Source organism: Thamnophis elegans, chromosome 12 (assembly GCF_009769535.1).
Source record: "Thamnophis elegans isolate rThaEle1 chromosome 12, rThaEle1.pri, whole genome shotgun sequence".
Taxonomy (NCBI): domain Eukaryota; kingdom Metazoa; phylum Chordata; class Lepidosauria; order Squamata; family Colubridae; genus Thamnophis; species Thamnophis elegans.
This window is the reverse complement of record NC_045552.1, coordinates 40,250,828-40,275,212: the sequence shown is the minus strand read 5'-3', so window position 1 is coordinate 40,275,212 and position 24,385 is coordinate 40,250,828. Positions and strand designations below refer to the sequence as shown.

General features: G+C 40.3%; 1 protein-coding gene across 1 annotated transcript in view; it reads right to left on the bottom strand.

The window, feature by feature from the left end:
* The window catches only part of ACSL4 (acyl-CoA synthetase long chain family member 4), a 50,420-nt gene extending 26,797 nt beyond the window's left edge, over positions 1 to 23,623 (bottom strand). The window contains exons 1-2 of the mRNA XM_032228571.1: positions 23,497 to 23,623; positions 6 to 82 (exon numbers count right to left, since the gene is read on the bottom strand). The gene's annotated coding sequence lies outside the window, so the exon portion shown is untranslated. The remainder of the gene's footprint in view (positions 1 to 5; positions 83 to 23,496) is intronic.
* Between the last annotated feature and the right edge of the window lie 762 nt (positions 23,624 to 24,385).

Genomic DNA, 24,385 nt, shown 5'->3' with positions numbered 1-24,385 from the left:
CTTACATTGCTTCCAAGAGAACTCAAGTCTTCTGAACAAATTCAATTCACAGCAAGGATGAGGAAATGGGCAGTATTTGTTTCTAGGATAAGAAAAAGGTTTATGTAAAAATTAGTAACTTTGCCTTGACTGTTAGCAAGTTAGTAACTTTCTTGCTTTGCCATTCTGTTCTGAGCATTCATGTTGATTTGGAAAATGTTGGGTCAAGGCAGTTTCAAAATTAAAAATTATTTCCCTTGAGTCTCAGTGGCGATTCATGGATAGGAGTTCTTTTGCAGCAGGTTAGAAGAGGATTACAACTGTCTTTTTCTGGAATGTTCTTCCACTCCTCCAGGACTAGAAGACCTCCAATGTCCCTTCTAGCCCTATGATTCTATGATATTCTACCCAGTAATAATCAATTCACTTGGAGCCATTTGCCCACTATTTTAGATTACTGATTAATGTGAGGTAGACAGCAGACAGGGTTTGTAAAGGCTGTCATGGATTATTTTACACACCTATCAGATCAGTTATACAAATAACTTCAATCAATTATAAGACAGCAACATACTAGAAACCAGAAGTACAGAAAGATATATAAATTAGTTGTTACTGAAATCGGACCATATTAAGTGGCAAAACTAAAGACTTGTAGGTAAAGGTAAAGGTATAGGACTGTATTAAGTCTGAAATAGGACTGTATTAAGTGACAAAACTAAAGACTTCTACTTACATCTTTATCCAAGCTTTATTTGAGCAGAAAACATGCCAATTTGTTATTAATGTTATTGAACAACTGAGAATGCTCACATACTTCTCATCTGAACTAACAACACTAATCACCGTCCTTAGATTAGAAATCGAAGCTTCTAATCCGTGTTCAGTTTCAAATTTAACACTAAACTCAGAAGGGCAGAGGAAAAGTACATAACCCTACAGTGTTACAGTAAATGACTAGGGTTAATAAAGTAAATCAAATAAAGCCAAATCTTGGGGAAAGCAACCCTGGCTATGTTAAAACAATGTCATGATGACATTTAACCTCACCGCACCATAAAAGAACAGTAACATTGTATTTGTCTTCTTCTGTTTGTCAAACACAGAGAGGCACACAATGTATAACGGTTAGCAAAGCTATAAGAGATTCAGCTTCAGGAAGAAAGGAATGCTAAAATGGTGCAAGAGGTTCATTAGAGGCCCAATCTAAGAGAAAAATGAATACATGGACCTGATTATAGGGGAAAAACCCATATGCAATAAAGTTAGATATTGGTAACATTATTGTGCTATTGTCAAGTGTTAAACTTTGTTTTGTGTGTCTAAAACTGGTTCATGAACTATATATGTGGAATACACACACACACACACACACACACACACACAATTTTGGCCTTAGCAAATTTAACTAGATCAGTCTATGTCAGGGGTGTCAAAATCAATTTAATTGAGGGCCGCATCAGGGTTGTGGTTGACCTCAGGGGGCCGGCCGGGCATGGCTGACTGGGTGGGCATGGTCAGCTTGATGCTATTCACGGGCATGGCTGACTGGATGGGCATGGCCAGCTTGATGCTACTCACGGGCATGGCTGACTGGGTGGGCATGGCCAGCTTGATGCTACTCATGGGCATGGTTGACTGAGTGGGTGTGGCCAACTGGGTGGGCATGGTCAGCTTGACGCCATTCTCCAAACTGCTGACATGTTTTCTCTTTGCATTGGATAGACCAGGCTGAAGCGGTGTAGACTAGGCTCTTACATTTTCCAGGACGGCCCCATGGGCCGGATCCAACCACATTGCAGGCTGCTTTCGGCCCGCAGGCCTTGAGGTTTGATACCCCTGGTCTATGTGGTTACAGTCTGATTCAATATAGCTGGCAAATATTTGAATAAACCATTCATATAAATGCAGTATTAGACAAACACAGACAATATGATGGGAAAATGAAAAAAGAAATTAAGAGCAAAAAATACTATACGGACATTCAGCAGCTGCCCACTTGTAAATACTGTAATGGAATAGTTACAATCACTAACTCCTGACAAGTTAAGTTCATTTCAGGATCCCACTGCATTTTTTCCATCTGAGTCAGCACTTTTTACTGCCTTGAGCATGTAATAATCAGAATGTAAGCTGTCTAGACTAGAGTTTATTCACTTTTCAAAAAGCCAATAATAATATTTCTGTGTCTTATTTAACCGCGTAGTTACCCAACTAATTCCATTCCTATCGTGTATTAAAACAGCATGAACATGTTTGTTGTTAAAAGCCTATGGTACTGGTAGTCCTCGACTTATGACTAGTTGCTTAACAACTGTTTGAAGTTCTGATGAGGACTCCTTGTGCTCTCTGAGCTTGCTTGTTTCCTTGCAGATGTTTCATTACCCAAACTAGGTAACATCATCAGTATCAGATTAATAAAATGTCTGCAAGAAAACAAGCGAGCTCAGAGAGCACCAAGGAGTCCTCATTTCAACCCTGGACTACAAATATTCTCCTTTATTGGTTCTGATGGACCTCCCTGGGGGTACTTATAACCCAGTATCCATTTTAATAGCCACCTTCCCCTGCGGTCACATGATTTCACCTTGGGCGCTCGGCAACCAAGACCCCATTTATGGCTGTTTGCAATGTCCTGCGATCATATGACTGAATTTTTATACTATTAGAAGCCGAAGCACCCTTCCACTGTGGCATGGGAATGGCTTTGAGGAAAGCCGGCGGGGCGCAGCAGTCCAAGCGGACTGGAAAGCTGTCCGGATTGCTTCCTAGCATGTCTTCAGGAGGCGTGTCTTCAGAATTTCAATTCAGTCAACAAACTAGCAGGGATCGAGGGATTCTCCCACTCTTCTCCTTACTGCCTAGATGGGAGAGAATCCAGGAATTGTTGTATGTCAGAATAGCAGAAATCTCCAAAAATACGTCTTGACTGGCTGAATACTGAGCTGAAACTGGGCAGTCACCAGTCAAAGGAGACGTCACCCAAAAAAGATGACAGGCTCAACACCCATTCCTGGATTCTCTTCCCTTCCCCCGATGGAGAACTGGCATTTATTTTTGGGGGTTTTTTGGGGGGGGGGGAAATGCCCATAGCAAACCCCCTGTTCGTTTAAGAACCATGAACGACTACAGTAGAAAAGGTGGTAAAATCAACAAGCATAGTGAGTTACAACCATGGTAGTCATAACTTGAGGACTCCCTGTAATAACTTGGTGCCAATATTTTATATTTCCAATAGCTAAATATATCTATAAGATATACAAGAATTGGCTAAAAATATGACCTGGAAGGCATAGCGCATATAGTCCAACAGTATTTTAAAAACAATAACTGCAGAAAAAACCAGAATATTTTAGTGACCAGGACACTTTGCTGCAAAGATGTTTGGATATTCATGCCAAACTGCAAATGGGTATGAAGACAAAGATCAGCTATTCAAGCGGGGGGGGGGGAATTCCTCAAATGGGTGGCAAGTTTACACGTTTCAGAAGTACGAAAGCAAAAAAAGAGACATGTTTCTTTATACAATTTCAGAAAAGTTCTGTGGGGAATTACAAACATTTTGGGGGAAATGATTTAGAGTTGACCTACGGATGTGAATTGTTTTACAAGACGTCAAAGCAAGGTTATTTCTGCACGACTTTAAGTATTATGGAAAACGTTTAACTGTCTGCAGAAAAGGTAAATAACATTTTCCTATTATATTATCAATTTTTTAAAAATTATTTTAGAACAAGTTTGCCTATGTTTTGGCAATAAAACTCCTAGCCAACTTCCTAGCCTGCACCTTTCCTGGCTTCAAAAGAATGAAAAGGAAAAAAAACCTGAAAAATTTCATAGTGGATTGCTAATAAAAGCAAAAACACTTGACTGTCTATTCGGTGGAAAGTTTGAAACATTTATATATTCAGCCAGTTTCCCTATAAGCAATTTTTCTTGTGTCAAGTTTTGTTTCTACTCTGGCTTTTCCTACTTTCAGGTTCAAATAGCGTTGTTCAATATACATTTTATGGCCATAAAGCTAAAAATACTACTAGGAGCAAAATGAAGGCCAGATCCTGAAGAGGAAACTCAAGTACTTTGGTCATCTAATGAGAAGGAAAGACTCACTGGGGAAGAGCCTAATACAACTGAGGGCAAAAGAAGAAGGGAACGCAGTGCTTCTCACTACAGCGCTTCAATCCTCTTTCAATTTAAATTAATTTTTGACGTTTTTCAAAGGAATTATCCAACAATTTTCCAACTTGAGCTGAGAGCTCAAGAAAACCAGTCCTGAGAGCTGAGACTGAATTGAAAGACTGGAGGACCGTTGGAAGAGAGGCGTGTCTTCAGAATTTCAATTCAGTCAACAAACCAGCAAGCTAGAATAGTCCATCCTGGACTCTCCCGTCGATACCATGGAGAATGAGGTAGTTGGATGGAGTCACCAAAGCAGTAGGTGTTAACTTAAATTGGCTCCAGAGGATGGTAGAGGACAGGAAGTCCTGGAGGAACGTTGTCCATGGGGTCGTGATGGGTCAGACATGACTTTGCAACTAACAGCAATAAAAAAACCAAAAATCCAAGTCAAATGGGGCTTCACGTTTTGAAACTGAGCAACCCTGAAGCTAAACGCTCCTTACCTGCCTGTCCGGGCAGACCAGATTCAGCTTCCGCCGCTTGGCCTGAAGCGGGTTTTAGGTCTCTAATTGAGCACTGAGGTCCTTCTTTCAAAAATCCAGAATCAGCTTGCAAGTTATCCTTTAACAACATCTTTAAACTAACAACTAAACAACTAACAGCAACAACATCTTTAAAATGCCTGGAGTCACAGCAACAGTGCACAATCATTAGTATAACATAAACAAACTCATCACTTTCAGGAACAGCTGAACTTAAAGTAGCATAATATTGTACTTACATAGGATTCATTATTTTTATAGGGCATTTGATGCTTTGTTCCAGAGTCTAAAATAACACGTCTTCAAAATCCACCGCACATTAATTGCATCTAAATCACATCAGGTGGGCATAAACTAATCTGTCATGTTGATTTAATTTGTTAATAAACAGAAGAGTATCCAAATTATACTCAATTTTCAGGATCAAAAACAGAATACATGTTTAGTTGTTACCAAAGGATCAAAAAATAGCATCTCTGCCTTTTCGAAGACAATCCAGGATGGTGAACAAAGGGAACAGGCTCAAGGTAAGATCGATTCTAATCACCCCATTCTGGCCCAGCAGGCTGACAGAAGGACATCCAGGGAACTTTCCATCACCCAGACATCAGATTAACAGAGTTGGAAGGGATCTTATAGGCCACCTAGTCCAACTTCCCAGTCAAGCAGGAGACCTTACACCATTTCTGACAAATGGCAGTCCAATCTCTTCATGAAAGGCTCAAGTGATGGAGCTCACACAACTTCTGCAAGCAACTTTTGTCCCATGGGTTGATTGTTCTCACTGTCAGAAAGTTCCTCCTTATTTTTAGGTTGAATCGCTTCTTGGTCAATTTCCATCCATTACTCCTTTTTGGCCTTCAGGAGCTGTGGAAAATAACTTGAACCTTCTCTGTGGCAGCCCCTCAAATATTGGAAGACTGCTATCATGTCTCCCCTGGTCCTACTCTTCACTAGACTAGCCATGCCCACTTCCTGTAACTGTTCTTCATAGGAGTTAGTCTCCAGTCCCCTAATCATCCTGGTTGCTCTTCTCTGCATTTTTTCTAGAGTCTCAACATCTTTTAGTGTGTACAACTGGATGCTGTACTCTAGGTGTGGTCTTACTAGGGCTTTATAGTTATATATAGTATATATATATTAAGGTCCAATCTGGCATCTTGATTTGATTGTTTTTGTTGCAAGCAATTATCACTTTTGTGTTTTTAAACAGTTAACATGTGGTGGGGAGGGTACATTAAGTTGTGTATTGAGAAAAAAAAATCCTAACCTTGGATTAATGGTATTCTTTTAAATGATCCAGCTGTGATATCATTAAGGCTACTCAAAATAGGGTGCATGTAGATTTCTTTAGAACAGCCCACTGCTGTTCCTAGTAATTTTAGATACTTGTTCACCGGCAATATGCTGATGATATTCTTCCATCTGCACGGTCGTGTCTTAGCAATGTCCTATTGTAACCTTTCAAGCTGAGGAAGTGAGTAAGCAAATTACTCAGATAGAAATGCGGCTACACCAATACACAGTCAAATAATCAAATGTTGTAAAATAGTACAAAATAAATTTCTGAGAGCGGAGCTTGAGGTCTCTGTTCTGACCAGATATATCCACCCTCATTTTCTCATGTCGGAGGTTCCCCATTATTGGGGCTTCGCTGTTTCTTGTTAACAGTACACAACCGCATCTGGCTGGAAACTTAGGGAAACTGATGTGTGAATTGACAAAACCATCTAATGCAGATTGCGCCACCATTTCTCAACTCACTCTTTGCATTTGCACTCTCTCCTCCACTCCAGCACGGCACATAATTGCACATTTCAGTCAAAAACACATGCTGGGAACATACAAACTGCAAAACCAGTTATGCGGCCTTAAAATAATCAGACCACTTTTTTTTCCTGAAGCTGTTTCCACATCAGGTGAGATGGCACCACCGTTCTGAAAGCAGAGATGAGTTTCAAAACCTGCTTCTTGGAGGGGAAAGGAGTCAGCGGTTTCATAGAACCCCCATTTGAATAACCCCCATTTCTGCTCTTTGGATGAGATGCTGAAAGCGCCTGCATGTTAAGACAGGCTTGAATTTTGGTATTGAACGACGCATTACTGTATTTTCCGGACTATAAGACACACCAAGATTTCGAAGAGATAAAAAAGGGAAAAAAGTTTTTGCCCTATCCAGTCCCCAGGAGCACTCTGCAGGCCTCCCAAACCCCATGCATACCCCATTTTTTTGCAAAAATGGGGTGTGCAGATGGTTTGGGAGGCCTGCAGTGTGCTCCTAGGGGCTGGGGAGAGCAAAAATAGCCCTTGGGGGAGGGGGTTGAGTGGCCAAAACCAGGCCCTTTTTTCACCTCCCAACACCCCTGCCCCCAATGCATCATGTTTTTGCCCTCCCCAGCCCCTAAGAGCACTCTGTAGGCCTCCTAAACCCTCTGTGCGCCCCATTTTTGTGAAAAACAAGCCTGTTTTTGACAAAAATGGGATGTGCGGAGTGGGGTTTTCGGAAGCCAAAAAACTGAACATAAGGGGGGAAAAAAAACACAACTTATCCTGCCTTTCTTCGAATGCACAGATGTTCATACCACAAAGGACCTTGAACAGGGATAAGTTGAAAGAGAGCAACACTAAGCAACTCAATTAAGAGATTGGTGCAGTTCTTAAATATCATGGGGATGGAACAAGATCTAAATGAAGAAGTGCCATTTATCAATTTCCAACTTTCCTTTCCCAATCTAGGAGCCTAAAGATGTTTGAGGACAGGACACCAGCGTCTAGCCAAGGAGGAAAAAACATGGGAATTGTTTTTATTAAAATTATTTGAGGTGGGGGAGAGAAAAAATGGGAAGTAGGGCTTCCTGGGAGTCACCATTTTTTAAAAACCATATCAAACTTTCACAGGCAAAGAAGTTGTACTAGGAAAACCAGCCTTGTTCATTGTTCCTCTTTCGGTTGCACAAAAGTTTGATAAACTTTGTGACATGAAGATTAAAATCATTCACGTTTTGGGGATTTGGGAATTCCTGGCCAAGATTTTGTGTGGTGCAGATCGTTCTCTGAGAAAGACAAATCACCCACAATGCCTCGGTGGCGCAGTGGTTAGAGTGCACTACTGCAAGCTACTTCTGCTGACTGCTGTCTGTAATTTGGCAGTTCAATTCCCAACAGGCTCAAGGTTGACTCAGCCTTCCATCCTTCCGAGGTGGGTAAAATGAGGACCCAAATTGTTGGGGGCAATATACGGTTTTACAGTGCTTTCTAGCCCTCTCTAAGCAGTTTACAAACTGCTTAGAGAGGGCTGGAAAGCACTGTAAAACCGTATATAAGTTTAAGTGCTATTGCTAATGCAAACTTGAACATACCAATGTTGTGAAAACCAGCCATACATTGGCACATTGGCAAAACTGACATCAAAAAATTAAAGAGAACAGATACACATAAACAGAGAAAAAGACTCTGCTTTAAACCAAGAGGAAATTTCACAAACCATTTTTCGGCCAGACATAGTTGAGGAGACACCCAGAACATTTCTGTTGTTGTTGGATTTGGAGAAAACAAAATCCAGAGAGGGCAAGTACGATGCTCCTTCTCCCCCTGCCCGACAAAGCAGCTCTCAGCCCCAGATCCCACATGTTCTCCTTCTCAGCACTAAGCTATATTGGGTACTGGTTACAGTACCGATCTATATTGCACTGGTGAGGCCACACTTGTGTATCCAGTCCTGGTCACCAAGATGAAAAAAAAGATGCTGAGACTCTAGAAAATGACTGGGAAGAACAAGATATGAGAAAAGGTCTGGAGGCTAAATCGGATGATGAACGTTCAAGGGAACTAGGTCTGTTTAGCTTAACAACAAAAAGGCTTAGGAGTGACATGTTAGCTATCTTCTAATATTTGAGGGCTAAGAAGCAAATAAGAAGAGGTCAAATTATTCTTCATAGCACCCGAGCACAGCAACACGTGAAGCAACAGATGGAAACTCATCAAAGGGAGAGGCAACCTGGAACTAAGGAGAAATTTCCTGACAGAGAGAAGAGTTAATCAATGGAACAGCTTGCCTTCGAATTGTGGGTAGAGATTTTCAGAAAAAGAGTGAACAACCATTTGTCCAGGATGATATAAGGCAACTTTATAAAACTTGGCAACTTTAAGACTTGTGGACTTCAACTCCCAGAATTCTGGGAGTTGAAGCCCACAAGTCTTAAAATTGTTGAATGGACAACCATTTGTCCAGGATGATATAAGCCAGGAATCCCCAAACGTGGCAATTTTAAGACTTATGGACACCACCTCCCAGAATTCTGGGAGTTGAAGTCCACAAGTCTTAAAGTTGCCAGGTTTGACGGTCTTCTGCCTGGGGCAAAGAGTTGGACTTTGGAAGGCCTTCAAGGTCCCTTCCAGCCTTGTGATTCTGTGATTCTAGGTCACAGTTAGACATTTATCATTGGCCCGCCCATCTGCCCCTTGTACCTTCTCTAGTACAGCCACCCTTGACCCATTCACCCCTTCTTCCTTTCAACAAGTCACTTCTGCTGAACCTTGGAACAAGACAGACCAGTTGCTCATTAGATGGGATGGTTCACAAATGGTATAGTTTGCAGGGATGAAGCAAAGATCAACTCCCACTGTTCACAAGCACACTGTGACCCACAAAAATGTATTTGTTTTAAGAGCTACGTTTCCAGCTCTTTGTGTCAACTTGTTTCAAAATGCAGTTCAATAACACTTATTAGGGTGAAACAAGAAAAGTTTCTCACTTGTATTTAATAATATATGGTACGTATGACACACACAAATTAAAACTGCAATCATATATAGTTTTTTCACCCAGGGAGCTTTTCTTCCAAATAAATATACAAAGGCAAATTGGACTGTTAACCTGTTGAGGAAATCAATATTAATAAGAAGGAAATGCTTTTAATTAATAACTTTAAATTCAAATTAAAAACTACCAGTCAGTGATTCTGGCTGCAATTCTGGCTGCAAAATCTGTAACAGATGTTACTATAAGAATGATATAACAGTTGAAAGGAAATTTAGACTGAGTAGGCAATATATACCTCTAATTGTTAAAAGCATCCTTTAACTAAAGGAAGGATGCATTTCTTTTTCAGGACAGAATGCTTTGCTGGGAGGCAGAGTCAAGATAACATAAACATGTCCCAAACAATATTTGACCAGAATTCTCATATGGTTTAAACCAGTGGCAAGGGATCTTTTTAAACTGTTTGTTTTTAGAGTATTGCTTTACCCCAGGGCCACCTGTTCATAAACACAACATCTGACTAACCTTTAATTGCTATGCTAATAATCTGTTAGATATTTTTTCCTCCAGTTCTGATTGATTTCATATTGCTGAGAATGACTAAAACCACCTTATAGTAGACCTTAAGGTGTTTCTGCCACTCCAATCTTCTCAATAAGATTGCACAACAATTTCATGCCCTTGGGTTTAATTCCTAGTTCTTCTGAGAAATTCTGGCAACCTTCTCACATGACACATTTTTAATAAAACAGCATATTATTTTTCTGATGTTCCCAGAAACTGATCTATGTTCATTCCAATTCACATTATAACATTTTGCTTTATTATAGCAGTAAAAAAATATCAAAGAAATCAAGTTGCTATCCTTTCTCTCTTTCAGAATTAGCCTCCTGTGTTTTTATAATTGTATCAATCGCCTCCAAGTTTCTTTCTGTTCTCTTTGGCTACTTTGAAGATACAAAATGTTTGTCCCATTTAGGAAGTAACAATAAAGAATCCATTTGGAGATTTAAAAAAAGAATACTTTGAAAGTGAAACTGTCACACCAACTTTTGAACGCTGTAGGAAGGAGTCTTTCCTCTTATTACCAAAATAACTGTACAGATATGTTAAAAATTAGGACAAATGCTCATAACAGAACATTGCCACTGCCATTTAAAATGATGGGTATATGAGGGTTTTTTATTATCATAATTTAACGCTGTACTATGATGGAACTGATGCAAAACCCAAGGGCCCGCTGATGCTTTTTAAATATTTCTAAAAGAGTTTATCAATTATAATTCTATAACTATTTACAAAATGTAATAAAACAATGACAGTCATTAGATAAAAAGCAATTGATAAGAAAAAAAGGGTTTTTTTTTGTATACTAACTTGTTTCCCCAAAAATAAGACCTCCCGGATAATAAGCCCAATCGAGCTTTTGAGAGCATGTGCTACAATATTGCAATGCAGCAGCAGCCATGTGGTGACCACGCTCACCGCCTCCTGCACCTCAAAAATAATAAGACCTTCCCGAAAATAAGGTCAAGTTCTTATTTCAGGGGTCAAAAGAAAATAAGACCCTGTCTTATTTTCAAGGAAATACAGTAATACACAATGAACACCTTCCCATATTTGAAAATACACATCATCATGGAGGGAAAGATTCATCTTAAAAAAAGATGAATTCATTTATCGCTATAATTATAAACCTAAGATATCTCCTTAACATCTGACAACCAAGTAGTTTATTCCAGAAACTTCATAAGCTTCTTGCATCATGGGGCAAACCTGGAGGGAAGGATGCTCTCTCTGTAGGGCGATTGGTGGAGCCAGGCTGCCAAAACAAGTGTGACAATGGAACAATGCATCAGTGTGTCACCACTGAAGGAGGCAAAGGTAGAATTACATCAACAGAGCAACACATGCAAAAACACTAACATGCATTTAAAAGGGGAAGGCCTCCCTTATAACTGTTCTCTTAAGAGTTTTTTTTTAACCACACAGATTCCTGCAATAGTTCTTCAGTTGGCATAGCCACAATTTGGAATGTTGCCTCCAATTCATTATAACTTAAACACAGATTACATCTGTGCTCCGTAAGTCAGTAACGCAATTAGCTCAAATTGATTTAATAACTCTATTTACAAATCTGCTAAAATCTTATTTGTAAGTGACGTTTGGATGTGGGAACTGCACAGAGAGTCTTTTCCCAGTCAGGTTCTGTATTTTCCCTGAAAAAACTGGCATAAACACAACTGGCCTTAGTAGCTTTGAGTACAGGTAGTCCTCGACTTACAACCAGGATGGATTTGATTTATATCAAGTTCATTGAAATCATGATTTAAATCATGAATGAAATCACTAGTAAAAAGGGTTGATTTAAATCAACTCGATTTAAATCATTATTTTTAAAGAGCAACTGTCATCTCTGTTCCGCAGCAATTCCTCTTCTGATCCGCTGTTGACTCATTGACAACCCCATTCACTTTAGTTGGACAGCTGGTGATGCGGCAGTGACACAACAAGGTGAGGGAGGTGGCAGGCAGCAGGTGAGTGGATACCCCTAATAGGCGCTGTTATGATGGATCTGAAATGAAGGTGCTCTTTAATCTTATACTTATAAGCTGCTTAGAATGTTACACTGTCATTTTTACTGCTTGGCCTTCCTCCTCACACTTAGAGCCTGGTGGTACAGATGCATTTCTCTTCAAACAACCGTACAGTTTGTAGTGTACAAGATTCGCAAAACAATGGGATAAAGGAATATTCCCGAATTATTATTATTATTATTATTATTATTATTATACAATTGTATCACAGCGGCCAGTTGTTTCGCTGGATTTGGCATTGGTTACTAGTCGGGCCCCACCCAGGGGCCTAGGACGTCGTAACGTATTTTCGTAATATGCGTGCAGATCCAAGCAGTGCAGCTTTTTGCATTTGACTGATGGTGATTTTGTAAATTTTTAACTGTTTTAAATGTAATTCCAGTGCTTTTGGAATAGCACCCAGTGTGCCAATTACCACTGGAATTATCACTGCTGGTTTGTGCCATAGTCGTTGAATTTCGATTTTTAAGTCCTGGTATCTTGCGATTTTTTCATGTTCCTTCTCGGTGACCCTGCTATCACCTGGTATTGCGATGTCTATGATTGTGACCTTATTTTTCTCAACCAGTGTGATGTCTGGTGTATTATGCGCCAGCATTTTGTCGGTTTGTATACGGAAATCCCACAAGATCTTGACCATCTGATTTTCGGTGACTTTTTCAGGCTGATGTTCCCACCAGTTTGTTGCTGTTTTAATATTATAATTTTTGCACAAATTCCAATGGATCATTTGTGCTACTGAATTGTGCCGCAATTTATAATCAGTCTGCGTGATTTTTTTACAGCAGCTGAGTATGTGATCAACAGTTTCATCAGCTTCTTTGCAAAGTCTGCATTTGGCATCATCAGAGGATTTTTCGATTTTGGCCTTAATGGCATTTGTGCGGATAGCTTGTTCTTGTGCAGCCAGGATTAGTGACTCTGTTTGTTTCTTTCTTTAATGTACCTGTTGTTAACCATAACCAAGTTTGTTCACTGTCCACTTTATCTTTTATTTTTTCCAGAAATTGGCCATGCAGTGCTTTGTTCTGCCAACTCTCCATTCTTGATTTTATCACATCTTTTCTGTATTCTTGTTTCGTCTGTTGGGCCTTCAGTAGATTTTTGTTCTTTACTTCGATTAATAGATGTTCTTGACTTTCTTTTAAATAATCAGCCAGTGCATGTTTTTCTTCTTCAACTGTTTGCTTCACTTGTAATAATCCTCTGCCCCCTGATTTTCGGGGCAGATATAGTCTATCAGTATCACCACGTGGATGTAAACTGTAGTGCATTGTCATTAGTTTCCTGGTTTTTCGGTCCAAAAGGTCCAAATCAGCTTGTGTCCAGTTAACTATACCAGCTGTGTATCTTATAACTGGTATTGCCCAGGTATTTATGGCCTTGATTGTATTTCCACCATTCAATTTAGATTTCAAAATTTTCCTAACTCTGTTGGTGTACTCTCGCCTGACAATAGTTTTTACTTCTCCATGCTTGATGTTATCCAACTGCAGAACGCCTAAGTATTTGTAGGCTTCATTTTCTTTGCATTTAATTAGTTGGCCATTGGGCATTTCAATTCCCTCACATGCAGTGATTTTGCCCCTTTTTATGGATACAGTGGCGCATTTTTCCATGCCAAACTGCATTGAAATATCGGTGCTGAATACTCGGACTGTGTTTGTCAATAATTGGATTTCTATTTCTGACTTTCCATAGAGTTTCAAATCACCCATATATAGTAAATGCAAAAAATTTTCAGCTTCTTTGGCTGTTTGGTAGCCTAATTTCATTTTTTTTAAGATTACTGATAGTGGGATCATTGCGATGATGAAGAGAAGAGGTGAAAGTGAATCACCCTGGAAAATTCCTCGCTTGATATTAACCATTCCGTAGATCTCATTCCCTACTGCTAACTCAGTTCTCCATTGTTTCATTGCCTTTTCAGTAAAGGATGTAATATTTTTGCTAATGCCAGTTGTTTCTAACATTTTATGATCCAACTATGTGGCAGTGAGTCAAATGCCTTTTTGTAATCAATCCAGACCATATTCAAGTTCGTTTTTCTATTCTTACAATTTTCTAATATCATTTTATCAATTAGAAGCTGATCTTTTGTGCCCCTGCTCCTTCTTTTGTTGCCCTTTTGCTCTACTGGCAAGATGTTGTTTGTTTCCAAATAATCCATCATGTTATCTGCAATAATGCCTGTGAGTAATTTGAAGGTTGTTGGCAAGCATGTTATTGGTCTGTAGTTTTCAGGTGTTGTTCCTTTAGTTGCATCTTTCTGAATCAAGTATGTTTTTCCAGTTGTCAACCATTCATCAATTTGGCCCTTTTGTAAAATTTCATTCAGTTGCCTGGCCAATATTGCATGTAAACTGGTCAGATATTTGAGCCAGAAACCATGTAATTGGTCCTTTCCAGGTGATGTCCAATTCTTTACCTTTTTAACTCGATTTTTGACCATCTCAGTTGTTATTTCTAATACTTGCATTTGTTTGTTGCCAATGCTTTTCTCAAAGTCATGTATCCACTTTGCTTCCTTGTTGTAGTCCTTTGCATTTCCCCACAGTTCTTTCCAGAATTCAACTGTGGCCTGTTTTTCTGGTTTTTCACTTTTGGTGTCACCATTCACATTAAGACTTTGATAAAAACGCCGTTGGTCTGATCGAAATTGCTGATTTTGTTTATATTGGATGATTCGTGCCTCATATCTTTCAATTTTTATAGCTGTTGCTGTTATCTGCTGTTTTACAATCTCTACAGCTTCATTGATGTTTCTTGTATCCAATCTATATCTTCTGATTAGCCGATCTATGATTTTGTTGTTTTTAAGCCGTTGCTCATGCATGTTCTTTAAGTTACTAGCATCTGCCCTTAATTTTTTGATTTTTTGTTCTAAACGGATTTTCCACTTTGGCTTTGATGCTTTTTCTGTTGTGTGACTAGGTACTTTAATTTTAATGCCTAGTTCATTAGTGACTATTACAGCTGCGCTGTACATTAACTGGTTTGTTTCCAAGATGGATCCCGGTTCAATTGTTGAAAACACTGCATTAACCATTTTCATGATAGGGGCCAAAATTTTCTTAGGCACAGTTTTTAGTGATGGTAAACGTTGCCTTTCCTCATTAAGCAGAAAATGCTCCATGATCTTATCCTTCAATTCAATTCAATTATTATTATTATTATTAGTGATTTATCTCATTGTTACTGTGAAATTGTGTGTATGCATCAATGCAGTGCATGTTAGCTTGCAGAGCTTGGTTCCATTGAATGAGTTTACCTGAAATGTAAATATTGCAGAATGTACAGCCTTATGCTATGTAACTAAGCTCCATTTCATTCTGAATAAACTAAATTATTAATGTATCTTAAATAGAAAACTATCTTTAGATAGATTTTTATTCCAAAAGCATTTTATTAAACTATGTTTGATGAAAGTAAAAAAAAATCTGATTTCACTTTTAAAAATCCAATTCTTTTCATTAAAAAAAATCATTGATTATATCCACCCTGCTTACAACACTTCATTTTTGTAACCATTCAAAGTTACAATAGCACTGAAAAAAGTGTTTTTCACACAACCATGGCCACGTGATTAAAATTCTGAAACTTGTCAACTGGTTCATATTGGTGACAGTTGCAATGTCCTGGGGTCATGTGATCTCTTTTTGCAAACTTCTGACAAGTAAAATCAATGGGAAAGCCAGATGCACAACAACCAGGTCATTTAGCCCAACCCCGCCCCCAGGAAGGAGACCCTGCACCATTTCTGACTGTCCAGTCTCTTCTTGAAAGCTTCCAATGATGAAGCACCCACAACTTCTGAAGGCAAGCTGTTCCATTGCTTGATTGTTCCTCGTGGTCAGAAAATTTCTCCTAATTTCTAGGTTGAATTTCTCCTTAATCAGTTTCCATCCATTGTTCCTTGTTTGGCCTTCGGGTGCCTTGGAAAATAGCTTGACCCCTTCCTCTCTGTGGCAGCCCTTCAAATATTGGAACACGGCTATCATGTCTCCCCTGGTCTTTCTCTTCACTAGACTAGCCATGCCCAGTTCCTGCAACTGTTCTTCATATGCTTTAGCCACCAGTCCCCTAATCATCTTTATTGCACTTAACACAATGATTCACTTAACAACTGTGGCAAGAAAAGTCATTCAATGGTACAAAACTCACTTAACAAATCTTTCACTTAGCAACATAAATTTTGGGCTCAATTGTGATTGTAACTCAAGGTCTATCTGTACCTCAGCTCAGCCTCAGCATTCTTGGGCAAGCTTGCCTTTTGCAACTCATGGCCTGATGCAGAGTTCTCAAACATTTCCAGCTTTGAGGACCGGGGTGGGGGGTGGTTCTACATGAGTGGCACACACATGCTCTGACTGCTTCCACAACCCAGTTCCAAACAAGCCACACATAGCCTGGTAGCATGTTGCAGCCCCAATGAACTTTTGATATGATGTGCTGTAACACAACCATGATAGTAGAGTCAGAGGAAACATGGATCAAGAGCTTGGTGACAGAAGACGAATCCATCTCTTTAAGAACATGTTGGATTAAGGTTTTTTCTCTCTCAAGAGCTCAATTGCAGTTTACAACACTCTTGTAAGTGCTTTTGATGCGTAAGAGTAGCTGATAACTATCATAAATAAACCAAACGGTTTATGGCTTTGTTTTTTCCTGTTTTAGTTGTGTTGGTTAATGGTTTTGTTATCGCTTTAATTCTTTTATTATTATTTACCAAAGTTAGAATGTTAATGCTCCTTTTGCAGGGTAAAACTATAGCTCAAATAATCAAAAATTAAAACGTCTATACAAACTCCTGGCCTGTCCCTCCACATATTTCAATACATGCAATACTTTCTAAAAAGTAATGACCCAGAGTTGAAAAGGCTCCCATCCTTTCTTAAACACGAACGCAACCCTAACTTAACCAAATATTTACCTGCTGCTCAATGCTATTCAATAAAAATGTTTCTGAAAAACAGTTGTGCCAAGTCCTCTGTCCGTCAAACACAGAGCAGAAAAAATATTAATCAACAGAGGAAACAAAAGGACCTGAACATAGAACATTTGAATATTTCCATTAACAGGTTCAGCATGTCCTAGGAAAAAACAGGAGTAATCTGTCAACTCACACAGTCGAGCTTGTTACAAAACCAGTTAAGGCTACTGAGAACAAGCCAGAAGCAAATCACCTCAGCTATTTAACAACAAGAGAAGGATAATGGTATTGTTAGTTCAGCTTGCCTACAGGATCTGATACTCAAATTTATTTTACATAAAAATCTAGCAAAACAGGAAACAACATCCTGAGATAAAATACGTATGTTTTGGAAAAAGGTTTAGAGAACAGTGGGTTGTTGTTTTTTTTGAAGAATTAAGGCTTATAATCTGTATATTTTATAAAAAGAATGTTTCCCTCCATAATTAGCTACTGTATTATGTCCATATTTTACACATTATCAAACCCAAATTGCTAGCAAAGATAAAAGCTGTAAATGACACAAGAAGTATTGCAAGTAAGTTATTTTCAGTGTATAGCTAGTGTATCAATGTCTATATATTAGGACTGAGATTTTCTCAACCTTTTCTTTATATCCTTATGATGCACCGAAGTGTAAACACACCTCTCCTCACATAAAATCAGATTAACAGAGTTGGAAAGGACCTTGTACATGAGAGCTAAGGCTTTCTTTACATATTGGGTGCTCCAACTCCTATGAATACAATACAATACAGCATTTTTTAAAGCAATTAATTCCTATGTTCCGAGACATGTCATACTAGATAGCAACTCCTTTTTTTACAACCCTGTAATCTCTTAGTTTAAGGTAGAGTCGGGCAACTGGATGATGTACTGGCCGGATGCCCTTCCTGACCACACATGGAAGTCGCAGCTTCTTTGCCCCTTAGGAAAGAAACATCAGCAGCTACCTAGAATTGAGCTGTCAACCTTCTGAGTGAGAGGCAAGCACTTCCCCATTAGGCCACCAGGCTGCTCATGTCATACTCGATAGCAACATGTAACCAAACTTGATGAATCCCCCCCAAAAGCTAAGAATGATGAGATTTAGTTGTTACCTGGACAGGACACACACACACACTCCAATCCTATAGATCACTCAAAAGCCGGGGGGGGGGGATCCCAGGAGGCAAGAAAAAAAATCCATATGGTTATTATGAAAATTATATGATCATCTCCATATTATCTTGGCTTAAGGAGACCATGTTTATTGCAAAGACATGTTCAATTGCCTGTCTTTACATTGCAATACACCTTTATTTTAATAACATTTGGATGATGCTTCTTAAAGACGACAAAGATGAGTAATAAAACACAAAAAACACACACTGTTCATTAGCGATGCAAGAGATAAGGTAGTATATTTAATAACATGCTGGCACAAACTAAACTATTGTGCTGCTACCCACTTTTCCAAAATACAGCATGTATGCTAAACTGAAATTTTATATTGCCAGATCCAAAAATATCACTTGAATCTATTGGTTTCCAATGAAAGGTGAAAATATGTTCTTTTATCCTTGGAGAAAGGAAGTGCCTCCCACTTGTTCAATCTGCAGTGTTCTTTCTTATCCTAATTGACAAGATGGAATATACAACCTTGGATTCTCCTAAGAAGTGAATCACATTTTCCAGGTCTTTTTTTTTTCTTCCCCAGCCTGTTACATCAGCATCAGGCCACATCCGGGAGCCCAGCCTCCCGAGCTGCGTCTAGGAAGGGGGAGTGAAAAGGAAGCGATTGCGCCATGAACAACTAAGGACACAAGGGGGCCGGCTCATCTGAACTGAGACAGATGTGACTCTCTCTAAAGATGACAAAGAATGGGTTCATCCCCCTTGAGATCCTAGGAATGAAAAAACAGAAGTCCAGTTCAGCTCATTTTGGGAGAGGGGGAGGGTCTAATCTGGAATCTAATTAAGACCCTGCCTCAATGTATAGAAGAAAATATAAGCAACTGAATAAAGTCCAGCAAAATAAGGAAAAATAACTATTGCAGCAAGGCACGGAAATTGATGAATGAGGTCTAAGATAAAAAATAGTCCTGATTTGCATGCTTCGTGCCATATCTAAAGCACAAGCAATAGGCAAGATTTCCCAATCAATTTCTATTTTCCATAATGATGTCGTTTCTCTTCCACAAAGAAAACAGCTGTTTCATCGTAGAGATCTGGACCCTCACCACTCTCCCGGCCTTCCGTAAAGCCACCAAGATCTGGCTGTTCCGGCAGGCCTGGGACTGTTGATTAATATCCAGCCCCTCTTGGACAGAATGGATGTTGTGTTAATTTTAATATTGCATTTCTTATTTTAAATTTTTTAAAAATGCTTTTATCTTGCCTGTGAGCCACCCAGAGTCCCAATGGGAGTGGGTGACATACAAATTTCATTAAACTAAACAAACTAAACTAAACTTCATCTGCTTGTGTTCTTCATAACTGACAAGAATACATTGCTTGCAATAATGTGATTTTGCAAACAAACCAATTTTGTTGTATTTATTTTATACAATGACAATAAAGGCCATATATATACACACATACATACACACATACATACATACACATATACATATGATCAGGATCAGTAAATCACCTGGAAAAGCAGCTGGTGCCAGATCTAGAAATACCAGCACCAATCCTGGAGGAGCATCATAGGCATCCCCTACAACTAAAATGCAATCCCTACTCCAGCATTGCTCCTTATATGATGCCTACACTGGTCCTCGTTACTTCTCTCAGACTATCAATTATCTTCTATTCCTGCAGTACAGGTAGTCCTTGAGTATTAATGGAGCCTGCTCATTGTGGTCACAAGTTGTGACAGTTATTAAGTGAAGCAACCACATGTTTGCCTTGCTTAATGAACCCCACAGCGGGGTTGTTAAGTAAACCTGGTGAGGGAGTGAAAGCAGGGCCCATGCCCGCAGGGACCTGAGGTGGAGAATATGGGGGAGATAAGCAGGAGTCTATTGCAGCTTCTTCGTAGTCAGTCATAAGGACGAATGGCTGGGGCACTGCAGCACCTGTAAATTTGAAATGGGGTCATAAGTATCTTTTGGAGGGATGAGGGGTCTGTTGTAACTTTGCACGGTTGCTAAGTGACCAATCATGAATTAAGGATTACCTGGGCTTTGTCAGATTTGCTCCTTCCTTTATTTCTCTTGCTTTTCTTGTTCTATTTTCCCTCTCAAAGAACTGGTCTTCCTCCAGTTTTCACATCTTTAGAGATGGTATTAGATTCTTCGTTTGCCCATTTGTTTCATCTCTCATTTCCCATCATTGTTTTCTAACTGAACATTCCTATCATTGTTTTTTTTTTAAACTTTATTATCAAATAATCTAAGAGCCCTTTCGAGAACAAGGGAGGAGTTTATTTTAGTCCCTGAATACTCAATCAACCATACTGCTATGAAGGTAGCATATATTTGTTTTCCCTTCTCAAAGCCATAACAAAGCCTGAATAGTTTATTAAAATGTAAGAACATCAACAAATGACTTTATGTATTGATTCGGAACTAACATTTCTTGGCTTAGTGGGGCTTACTCCCAGGTGCACACAAAAATGAAGGCCCCTGGAGCCCAACACCTGGTTACTTCATGACCATTCAATGGGACCAGATGCCACTGAACCAGCCAGGCCTGCTTTCTAAGTAGGCACCTGCTCAGCTGTTAGTCTCCTGAGTTAAAAGAAAGCCTCAGGTGATGAGACATAAAGTAAACAAAACAAAAACAAACAATAAAACATAACTCTAACACAATAGCTTTCTCTCTGACATTTAAGTGCACTATACAGGTAGTCCTCAAATCACGATCACAAGTGAGAACAAAATTTAAGTGAGATATTTGCTAAGTGAATCTCCCCCATTTTACGATCTTTCTTGCCAAAGTCGCTAAGTGAATCACTACAATTACAAGTTAGTAACTCAGTTGCTAAGTGAATCTGGCTTCCCCATTGATTTTCATTGTCAGAAGGTCACATGATCATATGACTTTGGGGCACTGCAACGGTCATAAGTATTAACCAGTTGTTAAGCATATGAATTTTGATCATGTGATTGCAATGGTTGTAGGTGTGAAAAAAGGTCACAACTCACTTTTATCATTGCTGTTGTAACTTTGAATGGTCACTAAATGAACTATTGTAAGTCAAGAACTACCTATACTGTTACTTTAAGCATATGCCCTATTGGAACAGAAAACTTGTTTCCCCACCAATTCTTCAATTGCAAGACAGAAGAACAAACCTATTCATTCTCCTCATGTCTTGTATTGTATTGTACATCTGACACTGTGCGTCCCCTCAAAATGATAAGATATATTTTGATCTGTTGGGATATTAACACATTAGCACATCCTGGATATTAATGCCAAGATGAATTAGCAGTTTAAATTATCACAGTATTTTTTTAAACATTTCTGTTGCAATAAATCAGCATTTCTCAACCTTTGAAGCTGGATGATGTGGGAAATTCCTGAAGCTAAAGTCTACTCATCATCAAGTGGTCAAGGTTAAGAAACTCTGCAGATACCTCAACCCTTTTGAAATTGCTCTCCAAAGACAGACAGGAACAAGTTCTACAAAGTCATGTCTTATCACAAGTAGATTCTAACCTTCAAGAAAAGGTTCAGATTTCTCTCAGATACTGTGATGAGAGAAAACTAATATATCTCCAAGGCTGTCACACATTTGAGCTCTCTCGAAATCCTTTGTGAGGGAGGGGTTCTCCACCAGCAAAGCAATAGACTACAGACAACAGATCCAACATCTGTATCCGATTTTCAAAAGTTTCTTTCTTCAGGTAACAGTCAAACTCTCTACCTTTCTGCATCTGGATGAAATGGACTCTTAGGAGATGGATGGACATCAGTCTACGCCTTTCAGCTCATTAACTATGGATATTTGCCTCAGCATGGCCAGATCTTTTAGCACTAAAGGGGTTAAAAGCCATCCATAAAATATTATTTTGTACATTAACAAGGCATCTTTTTCTCTATTCCCTCTCCTTCCCTCTCTCTCTTTCTCTCTCCCCCCCCCTCTCTTTTTCTCTCTCCCTCTCTCCATTCCCCTCTCCCCACTCCCCCAATCTGTCCACTCTCCCTCCCTCTCTCGCTCCCCCCCCCCTCTCTCTCCTTATTTAATAAATAAGTCACTCTGGGCACATACAATCAAGATAAAAACAGTATTTACAAGATAATTGATGGTATTAGTAATGGCTTTAAAATGATAAAAGACCCAAAATAAACAAATATTGGGAGAAGAGCAGGTATTACTAGGTTTATTTATAAATACACATTATTTGTCAAATTCATATGGCTGTCCATCTCATGAGGTCATGAAAGGCAGCATACAGGACAGTAAAAAAAAAGTTAAACGTATAAAAGAGTTATAATTTTTTAAACAAAAAATTACAATGCATCAAGGAGTTTCGACTCCTACACAGCAGAGATAGTTTGTCCATGAATAAATTATATATGTACTGAGAGCATCTGCACCAAAGACAAATTCCTTGTGTGCAATCACACTTGCCAATAAAGAATTCTATTCTATTCTATGTGTATGTATAGATGTATGTATATGTCTGTGTGTGTGTGTGTGTGTGTATGTATGTATGTATGTATATATATATACACACACAAACACACACACACACACACACACACATATATATACATACACCTTCCCACCAAAGTGGTCCCTATTTTTCTACTAGCATTTTTTATGTGCTTTCGAACTGCTAGGTTGACAGAAGCTGGGAAAAGTAAGGGGAGCTCACTCTATTACAAGGCGCTAGGGATTCCAACCGCTGAACTGCAGACCTTTCTGATCGACAAGCTCAGCGTTTTAGCCACTGGGCCACCATGTCTCGTGCGTGTGTGTGTGTGTGTGTGTGTGTGTGTAATAGACTACACACAACCGCACACGTCACTGTGCATACAAACACTTTCCTTGCCTGGCAATTCACACCCTCTGCTTTACCTCTGTAGGCATTTGCACCTGTGTGGTCCCTGCCTGTATTTCTAATAGCGATCGGAGCCTCTACAGGTAGGGAAAAGAGAGGGGACACCTGCCATATGCTAAATAAGAGAGACGGAGGGAGGAATCTTCCTCTTTCTGCCGAGAACGAGACGGCTCATCTGCCCATTCATAAACACCGACCCTCTCGGGCCCCTGGGGAGAAAAGCCGAGTCCCCACGTGCACCCGCTCCAGGACCCGGCATCGCAGGTGAATCAGCTCGGCTTTCCGGAAAAGGAGCCGGTTCCGGGGAAGCTGGAGGCGGAGGGGAGGAAAAGGAGGCAGCCCTGCCCGGAAAAGGCCTCCAGCCGGAGCCCCACCGGGCTCTTTCCCGACGCAAGACGCGAGGACGAGCGCCGGCTGCCCCATCCCGACGACCTCGGGAGAAGCGGCGAGGGTGGGAAGAGACGGAAACGGCGGCCGCGCCGCTCTCCCGTCGCCCGCCCTCCGTCTTTAAACCCGGACTCACCGTGAAGGGAAAAGCCGTGTCCCTCGCGCGGTTCTCGAGCGGCAGTGATGCGAAACTTCCCGCTCACCCGCTACCGGCGCCGCCTCGCGCCGTTTAAAATGGCTGAGCGAGGGCGCGCGAGGGAGGCAGTGCGCGAGGTGGGTGGGCGGGGCCAATCGCCGCGGGGGCTCGCGTTGATGGACGTTCCCGCCGACCTCTGGGGAGGAGAAAGGGGCGGGGCGGGCAGGTCCCTGGGCCGGCGAGAGCCAGAAGCCGGCTTTATGCAAACGTCAAAGAATCGAGGTTTGCAGCCGCGGCGATTGGGGGTGGGGAGGAGAACTTGGCTGGGGAGGACCGGCTGTTGCATCTCAAAGAGGGGCGGGAGGGGATGATGGGCTTGCAATCTCCCTCCATGCAAGAAAGGCCCCGTTGCAGCATTTATTTTATTTTATTTAGTTTATTTAGGATCCTCCTTAGGCGACCCCTAAGTGGGCCAGGTGCATCGTCGTGCAATCGCCCCCCACTCACCCACTGCACCCCTGCACCTCTATAACTGTCTGGTTTGGCTCTGCAACCCAACAAGACAGACGGAGACTTCAGAGGAGAATCAGAACTGCAGAAAAAACCATTGCTGCCAACCTGCCTTCCGTTGAGGACCTGTACGCTGCACGAATCAAAAAGAGGACTGTGAAAATATCTACAGACCCCTCGCATCCTGGACATAAATTGCTTCAACTCCTGCCTTCAAAATGACGCTATAGAGCTTTGCACACCAAGACAAATGGACACAAGAACAGTTTTTTCTCGAACTCCATTACTCTGCTAAACAATTAATTCCCTCACGCCTGTCAAACTATTCACTAAGGCTGCGTTATTATTACTATTAGTCTTCTCATCGTTCCCATCACCC